We start from the raw sequence: 13,371 nt of genomic DNA on the forward strand, positions 1-13,371 counted from the left end.
TGTTTCAAGTCGATTAAAAATTATATTCTATTAATCCCATATTTATTTGAAGAAAGAAATTCATTTTCTTGTGTCAAGTAATTATTAGCATTGAACAGAATTCTTGAATTAAGAATGTAGTATTTGGCGGAACTAAATATGTAATTATTTCAACCAAATATTTTACTTTTCCGAAGTACCAAAAAGTATTGAATCTAGAATATATGTTCTTAAGCGAAATAATAAAGTATTGTCTGGAGAATTCATGTTTCTTGAATCGAATCATTTTATTTATTTGCTTTGAAACTTTTTTTTACTTAACGCAATGCCGGTGTTCTTGATCCAAGAAAATATTTTTCTTCAAATGTATATGCAACTTAAATATCAGTTTTTGAAAACTGTCCATTGAGGCTAGGATGGCATAGTGGTAGCGTGACGGCTTCTGGTGCGTGCAACCCGAGTTCAATTCCTCCGACCGTGGAAAATTTTCTTTCAAGGTATATTTGTTGTATTTGTGTTAAGTATTAATTAAATGTAAATATATATGTAAAATAATAATTATTTAATTATTTAAATAAAAAATATAAATGTTAATTAATTAAATAATAAAAATGTTTGTCCTAAGTATTAGAAAAGATGGGATGGAGGTAGGGGGGGGGGGTAATTTAAGTAAATAATTTACTTGTATTGAGAAAGTATTTTTTTGATTGAAAACTATAAATTTTCTCAAATCAAGAAAATATTTTCTCGGACAGAGAACATACTTTCTTGATTTGATACATAAATGATTTTGAATTAATATATTCTGCATTTCTTACATGCTACTTAATTTCTTGGTAGAATTCCATATTTTCTTGGATCAAGAATATCTGTTCTTCTCACAAAATAAATGTTTTCTTCATTTAATCTTGAATTACTTGAACGAACGTTACAAAACATTGAATGAATCGAATAAAATAATTCAATCATCTATATATATTCTTAGAACAAGAAAATATTTTATTCATTTAATACATTTTATATTTCGTATAAGAAGATTAACTTCTTGGTCGAATTCCATATTTTCTTGGATGAAGAATATATGTTCTTCTCCCAAATATCCTATGTCAAGAAAATCGTTTTCTTGAATCAATACTTTAATAGTCTTGGCCGTATTCAATCCCACGATGTGCTTCAACCAAGAAAAATTTTCTTGGTTCAATACTTTTTTTTTTTCAGTGTAAAGCGACTTTGTTTGCGTCTTAAAGTCGATCCGACCCCTGCAAAAATCAGAATTTTCTTATGAATTTTAAAAAATTTAATTTTTCTAGTACAATTTTAATAAAAATCCCTTACTTTTCCCTAACTTTCCTGATATGTGGCAACCCTGTTTATACGATTAGTTCAGTTTATCTTTTTGGAATGATACACGACAAAAATTGTTTTTTATTTTTTTCGCTGGTGCGGTATGTATATTTCGCGAGGGGAAAATTGAGAAGTTGAAAGAGGTAAACCGGAAAAGTAAAAGGGAAGAGAAAAGAGGATTCGCGGGTCGTCATAAATTCTCGCACGAATAGCTCTAAAGTAAAATATATAGATATGGCTACATTCTGCATATGTCATCCATGCTCTCTGGCCTAGCGCACCCACCGTCATCTTTACACATATCTAAATTTCCCTCAGCCATGCGGATATACATGGTATATCTGTATGAATTTCAACCACCCCCCCCCTCCTCCCCCCTTCGCCATCCACGTCTTTTACCGCGTTCACGCAATTGCGGCAAAACACATATACACATGCTCACAGTGTGCGGTTACGTCGAGAATATTGGAAAGGACAGGACAAGATGTAAATTCCACCAAAAGCTAAATTCTCCATATATGATCTTTGGACCGTATTATATTATAACGAAAAAAAAAATTTCTTTCAATATTTTTTCATAGTAAAAGAAATTAGACTTTAATATTTTTTTGTTCGAAATTTTTTTTCAATGCGGTTTTTTAAGGAAAAAAAAAATTATAATCATGGTGTTTGCATAATTAATCTCTTTATTAACCTCATACCCACGTCGAAAAATTCCATGAAAGAATCCCCTGGAAATTCTATTATTAAGATAGTAAAAAAAAAAAAGATTAATTATTAAAAAGAAAAAAGATTCATTAAATCAGATTTTAGTGAGTGGAATTAATTTTTCTATGATTCTATTGTTATAATAAAATTCGGCTAAATTGGAAAACGCTTTTAGCAGGTTCAAGTCAAGCTGTAGAAATTATTATTACAACGAAGGGCGAAATGCGCATGTTTCTGCATGAACAATCATCGTCTCCTTTTCTGAAAATGGCAAAGTTGTTCAAACAAGTCGAAGAAAGTTTATTCGATTTCTTCCTTGGTTCAGCGAAAACTTTCTTTTTCAGTTGGTCAGCAAAATCTTCTGACTTTTAAGATTTTAGCTTCCAAGTTTTTACCCCATAGCTCTTTTTCGTCTTTTTTCCCAATATTACTATTATATATGAAGAATCGAATTTCACGAGTCTTTCAAAATGAAATGGACTAAATAATTTATGAATTTTGTTATTCCAGATAATTTTTTTCTCATTTTCGAATATTAGGATTTTGTTAAAATTTGTGTGGCAAAATTTTATTCGTTGTAGTTCTTTTTTTTGTGTATGCAAATTTTTCCAAAAAACAAGACAGAATTTTTTCTTGAGAAGGAAAGGAACAGAAGTAAGTGAAAAGAATTTATGAAAAACCTTTAATTTTGTATATAAGGGGGGAAAAATATTTAAATTTCGTGTCGAGAGGATATTTTGTATAATATTGATCTTGAGCTGTATGAAATTATATGGCTATCGATCCCCATATAAGCTCGTGAATTGAAAAGGAAATTCAGAAACCTCACCCTGATCATTGCTGCCGATTATAGTGGATCAGTGCATCCCCATCTGTCGAGCAGAACTTTCTGACTTAATGGCACTTTTCAATAGTAATCATTGTTTACCATTCGAACAAAAGAATAATTTTTGGATTTTCGATTTTGGAAAATAATTTCGAATTCGAAACAATCATTTTTTATCGGAGTTTATTGTCGTACAAAAAAGTCACTTTAGTCGCAAACATTTAATTATTTTCATAAATAATAAAAATTTCCCGGGAATTCAATTAATTACAAATTTTTTATATAAATTTCTTCGCAATAATTCCATTATTTTTATAAATAATAAAACTCATCGAAGAATTTCAATTATTTTTAATACTATTTTAATTTAATTAATCGAAAAATTCAATTATTTTCAAGAATAAAGTTTTACACAAGAATTCAATTATTTAAAATAAAATTGTCATAAAATTTATTATATTACAAAAACGGTACTTATTTAAAACAATGTTTATAAAAATTCTTATGAAGAATTCAATTATTTTCAAAAATAAAGTTTTACACTAGAATTCAATTATTTAAAATAAAATTTTCATAAAATTTATTATGTTACAAAAACATTACTTATTTAAAACAATGTTTATAAAAATTCTTATAAAGAATTCAATTATTTTCAAAAATAACAAATTTTTCACAAAAATTCAATTTTTTTTTAAACATTTCAATCAAATTTTTTTTACAATAATTCGATTATTTTCATAAATAATAATTTCTTCTCAGGAATTCAATTATTTTTGAAAATTTTAATAAAATTCTTAGCAACTATTCAATTATTTTCATAAATAATAAAATTCATCGCAGGATTTTAATTATTTTTAATCCAATTTTACAGGAATTGCTCAAAATTTTAATTATTCTTAAAAATTTAATTTCAATTTCTGGATAAAATCAATTATTTAAAAAAATGTTTTTTTTTAAATTCTTTGGAAGAATTCAATTTTTTACAAAAATATTAGAATTTTTCACAGAAATTCAATTATTTTCAAATTTGAATAACATTTTTTGAAAGAAATCAATTATTTTAAATACAATTTTAATTCAATTATTTTAAAATAGTCCAATTATTCTTTTAGATTTTAATAAAATTCTTTCCAAGAATTTAATTATTTACAAAAATAACAAAATTATTCCCGAAAATCCAATTATTTTGAGGCATTTTAATAGAATTCTTTGCAAAATTCAATTATGTTAATAAATAAGAATGTTCAGAACAACAATTCAATTATTTTTAAAGTAATAATTTTTCTCTTGAAAATTCAATTATTTTAAAAAATTTTAATAAAATCATTCGCAAGTATTCAATTATTTTCATAAATAAGAAAATGCTTTTTAGGAATTCATTTATTTTTGAAAAATTGAATAAAATGCCACTCAGACATTCAATTATTCTCAAAAATTTTAATTGAATTTTTTGTAAAATTTAATTATTTTTAAAAACTTTTTGCAATTCAATGATTTTAAATATCAACTGTTTTTATAAAATTTTTAAACTGAATTCAATTATTAAAAAAAATGTTTGTAAAAGTCTTTGTAAGAATTCAATTCTTTTTATAAATAATAAAAATTCCTCAGGAATTTAATTATTTTAATTAAAATTTGCCTAAAATTAGTCGAAAGGAATCAATTATTTAAAATTTTTTATAAAATTCTTCGCAAGTATTAAATTATTTTTATAAATAATAAAAATTTCACAGAAATTCAAATATTTACAAATTTTTTATAAATTTCTTCGCAATAATTCCATTAGTTTTATAAATAATAAAATTTGTTTAAGGAATTGAATTACTTTCATAAAAAATAATTGAAAATTCTAGAAAATAATAATTTAATTAAAATAATGAAAATAATTTTAAAGATTATTAAGTTACCTACAGTAACATTTTTCTTATAATTTTAAAAAATAATGATTTTATCATTCTACCATTTTTAATTATTATAAAACATGAAGATATCGATTTCTTTATGTTTTATAAAAATTTTTTACTAGTTGTTTAATTTCAAAAATGTTTGAATTTGAAATTTTTAAAAATCTTAATTCCTATGGAAAAATTATAATAATTAAATATTTATTTAAAAAAGAAGTTATTGATGTTTTCGAATAATTTAAAGGAAATTCGTAAAAATATTATGTAACAGAACTTTTTTTGAGTAAAATTTTTTCCTTTATTTTGAAATAAAAAAATTATTAAAAAAAATTCTAATAAAGTTATTGAAAAAATTTTTTAAAATTTTAACAAAATTCTTTAAAACAGGTCAATTATTTTTACAAATTTTTCGTAATTCAATCATTTTTTAATATCTACCTACTATTTTTAATAAAAAATTTCCCAAAAGAATTGAATAATTTAAAAAAAAATGTTAAAAAATTCTTCGCAAACATTCAATTATTTTCATAAATAAACAAATTTTCACATGAATTCAATTATTTAAAACAGAATTTTTCTAATATTTTTCGCAAGAATTCAATTATTTTTGTAAATAGTAGAATTCTTCTCAGGAATTCAATTATTTTTAAAAATTTTAATAATAATCATTGCAAGAATTCAATTACTTTTATAAATATGAAATCTCATCACAGGATTTTAATTATTTTTAATAATTGCAATTTTAAATGAATTCCTCGAAAAATGCAACTATTCTTAAAAATTTTAATAAAATACTTTGAAAGAATTCAATTATTTAAAAAAATTTTATTGAAATTCTTTATAATAATTGAATAGTTAACAAAAAAAAATATTTCTGGTATTTAAAACTTAAGTCAAAAAGTAATTGAAAAATGTGAAAAAAATCGATTAGTCGCATTTTACTCAAAAAAAAATCTGGAAAATGTCGATTAGTCGCATTTTTTCTCAAAAAAGTCGAAAAAGTCTTCCATTACCCGAAAACAATCATTGAGACAAGAGAACAATAAATTGACTTGACAAAAAAAAAATCTATAAAGAAATAATGTATTTTTTGAAATTCATATTTTTTTTTGCGATAAAAATAGGAAAAATTTGTCAAGTTGAGGGGAAATTGTATAATAAGGGAATTTAAAGGAATAGGATTTTCGTCGTTAGGAGGGAAAGATTTATTCGTTAACATATAAGGAGAGTGATAATAAAAGGACTTAAGTCGGATATATACATTTGATTTTGGCCGAGGGCCAATTGGCGCGATCTGTTCTTATGGCATTGTATCAGTGATGCGAGGACATTCCTCGAACTGCTGAATAGTTATAGGGCTTAGGGTATTAACTTTCGACATTTAAACCCCCCACGAAAGCACAGGTGGTTGACGCCCCAATGATTTATGTTCTGCGGTTTGTTCAAACTGTCGATTCTTCAGAAACACTGTGTTTGTACCATTTTTCAAAAAAAAGAGAGAAAAAATTGGCATTGGTACTAACTCAAATAACTTTTTACAATTTTTACTATATGCTCTCTTTTAGAAAATAATAATAAAAGCAATTAAACAATTGACTGACTCTCTAAATTTGAATTAGTAAAAATGTTTACTAATTTGAATTAGTTACTGACTTTTTGTTTTGAACTAGTAAATTTTACTAATAAATGGTAATTTCTATTAATTTATTAGTAAAATTTACTAATTCAGAAGCAAAAAGTCAATCACTAGGTCAAATTAGTAAACATTTTTACTAATTCAAATTTAGAGAGTAAATAAAAATAAGTAATCAGTTATTTGATTCAAATACATTTTTTCAGTGTATAATAAAGATGTATATGTTAGTGTGAAAAATTGAAAAAAAGATGTGTATAAAAAGTGTTGTGTTAAAGGTGTGAGAATTAATTATAGTATATAAAAAACATGTGAACAAAAATTCCCTTTTTTCAATTTATCGTTGGTATATATTTAACCACATAAAAGAATTGAATTAACAGTATGGTGTTATTCAATCGATAGCAACAACTAAAAAAATTAAGAGTACAAATTTTTGAATCATAAAAATGATGCTTTTAAATTTAAAAGTTATAGTCATTGACTCAAAAGCATATACTGTTAAATTAAAAAATTTTGTTTATTGATTCAAAAGGATTCACCTTCGAATTAACATAGTATGCTGTCAATTTGAGAAATATGCTTTTGTTTCAAAGAAAGTGATACTATCGAATCATTAGAATCGGTGCTTTCAAAACAACAGCATATACGTTAGGCAGCCCGTTATGACACTATTCAATGAATCAAACCCATATGTCATTGATTCAACAGCATTTTTTTCTCCGTGTACGTTTGACTGTATAGTAAAGATATTCTAAGTTTGATTTAAAAAAAATTGGTTTGAGTAAAAAAAAAATGGTTTTCGCAATGTATCCAAGAAAAAAAATTTTGTTTTTTTTTAATTAAAAAAAAAATCCAGGGGGCACCCGGGTTTGAACCGGGGACCTCTCGATCTGCAGTCGAATGCTCTACCACTGAGCTATACCCCCAAACTGTAAGTTGTTGAGAACAAGTCACTCAACTGTTCGCGACCAGCGACTCTCAACTCTTTCCTTAAATATAATAAAATGTCAAAAAAAAATCTCGTTTTTTTATGTCATTTAGTATTTTATTTATTTACTAGTATTTATTTATTCATTATTATTTAGTTGTTACTATTTATTTATGCATTATAATTTAATTCTTACTATTTATTTATTATAATTTATTTACTTTTTTTTTCATTATTTGACTATCTATACCCTCACAGAAACAAAAATTTCCTGAAAATTTATTAAATATTTACTTGCAATGTTCGGAATATTTCATGCAAATTTTAGTGAAAATTGCTTTCTAAATTTGAATCAGTTAAAAATAACTGATTTAGAAGCTAAAAATCAGTCACTAATTCATATAGTAATATTTCTTCTGACATTTAGTCAAAAATAACTGATTGTTAGTTAAAAATAACTGATGTTTAAGTAGATTTTTTAAAACTGACAAATCAGTGACTGATTCAGAAACAAAGAGTCAGTCACTGATTTGTCAGCTAAAACTATGCTTTTTAACTAATTCAAAAGAATTCAATTATTTAAAAAAAAAATTGATAAAATTCATCCAAAATTCAATTATTTTCAGAAATAATAAAATTTATCACAGGATTTCAATTATTTTTGATACAATTTTACAAAAATTCAATTATTTACAAAAATATTAAAATTTTTCACAGGAATTCAATTATTTTCATAAATAATAAAATTCATTGCAGGATTTCAATTATTTTAAATACAATTTTAAAGGAATTCAATTATCTACATAAATATTAGAATTTTTCACAGGAATTCAATTATTTTGATAAATAATAAAATTTATCACAGGATTTCAATTATTTTTGATACAATTTTACAAAATTCAATTATTTACAAAAATATTAAAATTTTTCACAGGAATTCAATTATTTTCATAAATAATAAAATTCATTGCAGGATTTCAATTATTTTTAATACAATTTTAAAGGAATTCAATTATCTACATAAATATTAGAATTTTTCACAGGAATTCAATTATTTTGATAAATAATAAAATTTTTACAGATATTCAATTATTTTCATAAATAATAAAATTCTTTGCAGGATTTCAATTATTTTTAATACAATTTTAAAGGAATTTAATTATCTACATAAATATTAGAATTTTTCACAGGAATTCAATTATTTTGATAAATAATAAAATTTTTACACATATGTGACGCTCCACAAGAAAAGGGACCTTATTTACTCTTGTCATAAGGTCCCTTTTCTCGTGGAGCGTCACATATATTCAATTATTTTCGTAAATAATTAAATTATTTTTAGAAATTCAATTATTTTCATTAATAATAAAATTTATCGCAGGATTTCAATTATTTTTGATACAATTTTATAGGAATTCAATTATTTACAAAAATATTAGAATTTTTTTCATGAATTCAATTATTTTCAAATATTTTAATAAAATTGGTCGAGAGAAATCAATTATTTTAAATACAATTTTAATTAAATTTTTTGAAATAATACAATTATTTTTTTACATTTTAATAAAATTCTTTCCAAGAATTCAATTATTTACATAAATAATAATTCTTTGGAAGACTTCAATTATGTCGATAAATAACAAAATTATTCCCGATAATTCAATTATTTTAAGGCATTTCGATAAAATTTTTTGCAAAATTCAATTATTTTTATAAATAACAATATTCATCATAAGAATTCAATTATTTTTAAAAGTAATAATTTTTCTCTTGGAAATTCAATTATTTTAAAAGTTCTAATAAAATCTATCCCAAGAATTCAATTATTTTCATAAATAATAAAATGCTTTTTAGGAATTCAATTATTTTCAAAAAAATTTAATAAAATGCCTCACTGACATTCAATTATTCTTAAAAATTTTAATATAGATTTCTTTGTAAAATTTTATTATTTTTAAAAACTTTTCGCAATTCAATGATTTTTAATATCTACTTTTTTCACAGAATTTTCAAACAGAATTCAATTATTTAAAAACTTTTTTCTAACAATCTTCGTAAGAATTCAATTCTTTTCATGAATAAATAAAAATTTCTCAGGAATTAAATTTATTAGCAGGATAAGAATTAAGTAAATATTTTTAATGAAAATTAGAAAAAAGTCAGAAAAATAAAATATAGAATGGAATTTTTATCAGTTTTGTTAAGTGTCTATAACGAGTTTTTTTGGTCGTCAAGTTTAATTTTTCGATAACTATTTTTTTACTATAGTACTATAGTTACTTTTTTATATTTTGAAAGCTACTTTTTTAAAATTAATTATCGAGTGCAAAGTCTGCTTTACACTTTAAATCTGAATCAGTGAAACTTTTACTGATTTCAATTCATAGGAGTTTTCTTTGATGAATTGAAATCAGAGAAATTATCACTAATTCAGATTGCAATTTTTTCTAAACTTTGCATTTAAATATTCCAACATTGCAAGTAAATATTTAATAAATTTTCGGTGCTGTGGGGATAAATAGTTCGATTTTAATTCACTATACAAGTGACAAGTGATATTACAAACAAGTAAAGCATTGTATTTCTTTCATAATAATTTCCAACAATTTTTTGAAGTATATAATAAAAATTTATGGATGCGCTCGCTTATATCTTGATGAATAATCGATGGGTTTTCCGAGTTAGTTTTTTTGTATACTTTCTGTTTTTTCTTTTTTTTTTTTGCGGGGAAGTTTAGTTGAGAAAGAAGGAAAAACACAGGTCGGTGGTGGACGCTGGGTAGATTTATATTGCACGAGAGGGTAAGGATATCGTCAGGACAAGTTTACCCGCCCTCTATTCACTCGGTTCACAATTTAAATGCAGCGCACCGCCTATTCCAGCTTGGACTGGTGTTCCATATTTAGAAGATAGCTCGCAGGAGGAAAAAAAATGTGGGTGTGAGTTGTTCGTGGCTGTTTTGATGGATTAATTCGCGACCCGAATGGAAAGCAAGGACCGGTCAGGAATTGCTTGTTTTTTTCCCTACCCCTACCTCTCACCCCCATAGACGAGAAGAGGGTGTGCAACAAATAACTTGCTGTGTGTGTTGCGCTTCACTGATTGCACATCGGCTTAACAATACCGTTACCAACTTTTGCCGCATTATTGTCATCGCCTTTTTTACTGGCAAATTTTATTTTTCAGAAATTTTTTATGGCCCTTAACGGAAAATCTATATTTGCTTTCGAAAAATCGACTATTATCTGCTTTTCTCTCAATAAAGTTTTCTTGAAAGTATCCAATTGATACTTTTCGACTTTTTTCGACTTTTTTTTGAGAAAAAACGCGAATAATCGACTTTTTCCAGATTTTTTTTTAGAAAAATGCGACTGAAATTAAAATTTTTTTTAAAATTTAAAGGAAAAAGTTTGAGTCAAAAAAATGTTCTGTTACATTTATTTACAAATTTCTTTCAAATTTTTCGAAAACATCAATAACTTCTTTTTTAAATAAATATTTCATTATTATTTTTCCATAGGGATTCAAATTTTTCAAAAGATTCAAATTCAAACCTTTTTGAAATTAAACAACTTATAAAAAATTGTTATAAAACATGAAAAAATCGATCACTCCAAGTCGAAGACTCGGAGCAATCGATGTCTTCATGTTTTATAATAATTAAAGAGGATCGAGTGTTAAAATCATTATTTTATATTATAAGACTTTATAAAAAAAATTTTTAATTACTTTTTATTGAAAATAATTGAATTATTATTAAGAATAAAGAAATTTATGGAATGAATTAAGAAATAAATTAAGAAATTTATAAAACATTAGTAAGTAATTAAAATTTTGCAGAAGAATTTTGATATTTACAAAAATAATTGAAATTTTGAGGAGAATTTAAAGAAAATTTTATTATTTATGAAGATAATTAAAATTTTGACGAGAAATAAAAAGAAAATTAAAAATAATTGAATTTCTAGGATGAATTTTATTATTTATAAAGATAATTTAAATTTTGACGAGAAATTTAAAAAAAATTTTGAAAATAATTGAATTTTAGAGAAGAATTTTATTATTCACAAAGATAATTGAAATTTTTAACAGATTTTTTTTTAAAGTAATTGAATTTTGCAGAAGAATTTTGATATTTATATAAACATAATTGAATTTCTTTAAAGAATTTTCGTACTTTTGAAGATAATTGAATTTTGCAAAGAATTTTATCAGAACTTTTGAAAATAATTAAATTTTTATGATGAATTTTATTATTTATAAAATTTTGACGAAAAATTAAAAAAAAATTTGAATATAATTGAATTTCTGCGAAGAATTTTATTACTTTTGAAAATAATTAAATTTCTAGAATGAATTTTATTATTTATAAAGATAATGATAATTTTGACGATAGAAATTTAAAAAAAATTTTGAAAATAATTGTATTTTAGAGAAGAATTTTATTATTCACAAAGATAATTGAAATTTTTAACAGATTTTTTTTTTAAAGTAATTGAATTTTGCAGAAGAATTTTGATATTTATATAAACATTATTTAATTTTTTTTAAAGAATTTTCGTACTTTTGAAGATAATTGAATTTTGCAAAGAATTTTATCAGAACTTTTGAAAATAATTAAATTTTTATGATAAATTTGATTATTTATAAAATTTTGACGAAAAATTCAAAAAAATTTTGAATATAATTGAATTTCTACGAAGAATTTTATTACTTTTGAAAATAATTGAATTTCAGAGAAGAATTTTATTAAAATTTTTTTTAAATAATTGAATTTCGGAGAAGAATTTTATTATTTACAACAATAATTGACATTTTAAAGAGAGTTTTAAAAAAAAATGATAAAAATACCTAATTAAAATTTTGCTATGAATTTTATTAAATTTTTTTAAGTTTTATTCCGGATTGTTTGATATTAATGTATCTGTTGTCAAGAAATGTGATTTTTTACAATTTTGTGTTTTCTTTTTGTCGTTTTTTTCTAAGATTTCATGCGACTTTTTTTTTTTACTTTTTCGGAAATTTTATGCCACTTTTCGTGACTTTTGTTGTAAATTTATGCGACTAAAGCGACTTTTTTTGAGTCTTAAAGACGATCCGAGCCCTGTATATAGTAGAAATATTTTTTTTTTTGCAAATTATTCAATTATTATAAAGAATTTTATTGAAATTTTTGTAAATAATTGGATTCTTTCGAAGAATTTTATTATAATTTTTAAGAATAGTTGCATTTTTGGAGAAATTAATTTAAAATTGTACTTTTATTAAAAATAATTGAAATCCTGCGATGACTTTTCATATTTTCAAAAATAATTAAATTCCTGAGAAGAATTTTATTATTTATAAAAATAATTGAAACGAAATTTTTTATTAAAAATAGTAAAAGTAGATATTAAAAATCATTGAATTACGAAAAATTTTGTAAAAATAATTGAACTGTTTTAAAGAATTTTACTAAATTTTTTTTTAAATTTTTCTAATAACTTTATTAAAATTTTTTTAAATAATTTTTTTAACAAATTTATAGTATTAAAAGGGACCTACGGTTCGAAAAAATAAATTTTTTTATTATTTATCGATCCTGATAGAAAAAAATTCTCTCTATCAGAATCACTAATCAATAAAAAAAATTGCACTCTAAATTTGAATCATTGAAATTCCACTGAAAATCAGTGAAATTTGACTGAGAATCAGTGACTCTATTCTCGCGATCTGAATCAGTGGAACTTCACTGAAATTTAGTTAAAAATAACTGAAATTTCAGTCATTTTCCACTGATTCGACAATTAAAAAACTACTGAAAATTGCTGTCATACTTATTGAAAATTTTAGTTATTTTTTAATTGGCCAATCAGTGAAAAATGACTGAAATTTCAATCATTTTTAACTGATCTTCAGTGAAATTTCACTGATTTAAATCTTGAGAATAAAGTCACTGATTCTCAGTCAAATTTCACTGATTTAGTTTTAGAGAGTGATTTTTTCAAACCGTAGGTCCCTTTTAACTGTTCCTGTCACATATAATCACGGTAAATTGTTAGGTATT

General features: G+C 23.4%; 1 protein-coding gene and 1 non-coding gene across 6 annotated transcripts in view; one reads left to right on the plus strand and one right to left on the minus strand.

The window, feature by feature from the left end:
- LOC122507893 (aromatic-L-amino-acid decarboxylase-like) overlaps window positions 1-13,371 on the plus strand; it is a 186,786-nt gene that overhangs the window by 131,089 nt on the left and 42,326 nt on the right. The gene's annotated exons all lie outside the window — the stretch shown is intronic.
- Window positions 7,252-7,323, minus strand: Trnac-gca. Its single transcript has one exon. It is a non-coding gene; the product is annotated as a tRNA-Cys (tRNA).

This window comes from Leptopilina heterotoma, unplaced genomic scaffold (assembly GCF_015476425.1).
Source record: "Leptopilina heterotoma isolate Lh14 unplaced genomic scaffold, ASM1547642v1 Lhet_52, whole genome shotgun sequence".
NCBI lineage: Eukaryota > Metazoa > Arthropoda > Insecta > Hymenoptera > Figitidae > Leptopilina > Leptopilina heterotoma.